A 3,733-nucleotide genomic window follows, 5' to 3' on the forward strand; every position below is an offset into this window, starting at 1 on the left:
CGGCTCAGCTCGCGTGCTTTCGGCAGATTTTCCTTTCCCCCCCTCTCTCCCACAGGCACCTGAGAGTTAGATCCTCAGTGTGTCTCTGTGGGTGTATTTCTCTCTCTCTCTCTCTCTCTCTCTCTCTATCTCTCCCTCTCTCTCTCTGTGTCTCTCCCTCTCGCTCTCTGTAGAATACCTTGCTGAAATGTCCCCTAGAGCTCAACATGTCTCCACTGCTCACATGATGTGTCAGGCTTTCGGCTGGAAATAACAATCAGAGATTGCCTCTGAAAAACACTTCCAAAAATGCCCTTTTTGTGGTGCATGAAATGGCTTCCCTCCCCCCCTCTCTTAACGTATATCATTGGAGAAAATTCCAAACTGCAATCCCAGAGTGATAACAGAATTTGAGCACAGAGTCATATTACAAGATAAAAAAATAAAAAAATGCCCATCTACTCTCATGCATGTCAAAATGTTCGACTGACAGGCATCTCCCTGATGTGTCCAAACGATCATAGCACAGAAGATTATGATTTCATCTAAGCTCTCTACCTTGAATAAAGACCTGCCTTCTCAGCGTGAGCCTCCTGTGTGTCTCCCAGGTATCACTCTGGATGGAAGCGTGATGTGTGCTTAGAGACAACTCTTGAAGAGGCTCTGTCAACACTGACAGAATTTTGACAGACTTTCAAAAAGAGACCCCCAAAAAAACACACGTTATAAATAAGTTATAAATATATAAACTTCTCCAAGTTTATGCCACAAAACATTTTATTTATTCATTTTAGAAATTCCCTCAATCACGTCTTACCTATCATAGGAGGCATGTAAAAGTGAGCCTTGATCCCAAGGTGAGGGTTTTATACTGCCGTCGAGTCAAGCCTTCTGACAGAGGCGTAACCTTTAGGCTTCCCCTTCAGGGACAAGGCCCACAAAAGAGAAGCGGGGTAAGATTACCGCGCTCGCCAGTCAACAGGTTACGAGCCACAGTCGAGCGCAAAGCCATAACTCAGGTATCGCGGTCAATGTCGATAACATCCCCCTGCTCGCTCGCTCTGAAAGTAAAGGGCCTGCGAAACGGGGGAAAAACAAAACAAATCGTAAAAATAAAATCGACACGGCCGTGCCATGGGCGGAGGTGGAGCATGACGCCGTTGGCATCATGTCCGATGTCAATTATCCCCACTGTGTCCTGTCACACAGACCCTCTCTATTCCAGCGCTGGCCACAGTGGGTCTTCCTCCCTCTCTCTCTCTTTCTTTCTCTTTCTCTCTCTCTCTCTCTCTCTCTCTCTCTCTCTCTTAGAACCTGACACTGCGCTCGGGGCCCACAGACAGCGACATGTGAGCTCGTGAAAGTGTCAGCGAGGCCGAGGCGGCCAAAAGGGAGTGGATTTACAGCCGGCCGTTGCGAGCGAGAGGCAGACAGATCGCTAGAGGAGGAGAAGGAGGAGGAGGAGGTGGAGGTGGAGGAGGAGTGCGGTATGGTGCAGCCGCAGCGCCTCCAGCATCCTTCACGCTGACCTTCAGCTCCTCCAGCGGACGAGCTTGGCCCAGAACTTTTTCGGAGCAGGCGGGCGCGCTCCGTTACCACCGACAGCTGGGGAAATCATCCAGGGAAAAGCAAAGGAGTGCAGAAAAAAAGACACTGATGAGAGAACGAACTGCCACCTACTCCATCCTGCACTGCCTGCTTCACTAGAATGTAGCTAATGCACGCTTTGCATCACTGGCCGCAGAACGTGTATGCAACGTTGAGATTTGACAATGTAATATGTAGTCACTGAATCTAACATTGTGGGGCAGAACTTAGATACATCAAATTACATTACATGTCATGCACATCATGCATATGTAAAATGTCAATCTACTCTAGTGGTAAATTATATTTCCACAACGTTACTAGTACTCAGCACTAACCAACCAGAAACTGAGCCGAGCTCCTCCATGCCGTTATTTTCTCTTATATTTCAAAGTATCCCATCAGCATTGTGTGTCGCTGAGGTGCTGTGCTTTGTAAAATGTGGCGTGTCAGCTTTAAACTGGCATGAGCCGGTGCAATGGTGTTGCATGTAATCCAGTTCAGTGGAGCTGGCAGCCACTGATATTACAGGATGTGGCTGGCTGTCTCTCTCCTCGAGGAGTGACTCATCTCGTGCGGGCGGGTTACTTTAGACGCTCAGGGTCTCCACAAAGTCTGCATGGCCCAGCATACAGTAATCAGATAAGATAATGCTGAGGGAGCAGAGAGTGTGTGTGAGCATGTGTGTGTCTGTGTGTGTGTGTGTATGTGTGGGTGGGTGTACTATGCACCACTCATTGGGATAGTGTGTGTGTATGTGTGTGTGTGTGTGTGTGTGTGTGTGTGTGTGTGTCTCAATGCCCCCCAGTGACACCTCAGCATTTAGAGTGCATTTGGGCCGGATACACACAGCGGATGTTTATATCCCCGCACAGGGCACAGTGGATCATTCAGGCAAATTATCGGAACCATTTAATTGGCCAGGAACTGGGCCTCACTGGCGGTTCATGGGGAGGCTAGCGGTCGCGCAGATTTCAGCGGCTCGTATTTCACTGCAGTCTGCTGACTGTCTGCCTGGCAACCCGACACGAGCGCTCAGCCTACTCCTCTTCTTCTTGCCGTGTTTTTTTTCCCCCCTTTGCCATGCTGCGCCGGCACCAGCATACAGCAACTCATCTCCACCAGGGCTCCATAAGTGTGCTAATTGTATTACGCAGTTACACAATGGGCTTATTATTGCTTCACTTTCATGAATCAGGATTTTTTTTGGGGGGGGGGGCTGAGTGCAGCTACTTTTCGAGAGGCGTGCCTTACGTGCGCGGAGAGAGTAATGTTGGTTTAATCATCGAACCGGCACAATCATGACGTAAGCGCTCCGACAGGGTTGTATCACCTAACAAGAGCGGGCTTGCAGTTTAAAGCCTTTAATTTAATATTTGAATACGTTTGGTGGAAAAGAAAAACAGCAACAACAAGCTCGTAAATACAGTGTGCTTTTTGAAGCGAGTTTTCCACAAACACTGACCCAGCACGGGGGGGGGGGGTGGCTCCGGCAAGACGTGCAGGCTCGCCTTGCCTCGCCCCGTTACTGGCGAGCGGAGGATCTGACGGCCGCGGGGCGCCTGAAGCAGACAGTTCTCCTCCACCTCTAAAAAACAGGAGGATCTACCCCCTGGGCACCACTCACTCTGCCTCCCCCCTCGCTCTCCCTCCAGAGCCATGTCCGGCAACCCTCACCAAATAAACAGCTTTGGGAAACTCAAACCTGTGGGGGGGCGGCCCAGCTTTCACACCTCCTGCTCACCCCCCGCCTCCTCCCCCGTCGTCTAATATCCTTTTTTTCCCTTCTCTCTCTCTTTCTCTCTCTCTCTCTCCTTTTAACTTTCATCAAACGTGTTTAAGTTCTGATATCAAATATCAGCCACAGCACACACGCGGCCCTCCTCTCTCTTCTCTTCTCTCTCTCTCTCTCTGCCTTCCTCCTGAGCTGCCGCTACCTGATCTCTCTCCCTTTCCTCGGGCCTGTCAGTGCGACTGGAGGGATAAACTGTGTGATTAAGCAAACCCAGTTTGAGCAGGGAAGCAGGGGAGCAGATGTTCTCATTAAAAATGCAGGGGAATGAGACTTCTTCCAGGCAGACACTGTCCTGTGGTTTAATGCTTTCATTTTCGCTGGAGAAAGCTGCCCCGGAGCCAATTCGCAATGGCTAGTCCTCTGCACAATAGG

This window comes from Sardina pilchardus, chromosome 20 (genome assembly GCF_963854185.1).
Source record: "Sardina pilchardus chromosome 20, fSarPil1.1, whole genome shotgun sequence".
Classification (NCBI taxonomy): Eukaryota; Metazoa; Chordata; class Actinopteri; order Clupeiformes; family Clupeidae; genus Sardina; species Sardina pilchardus.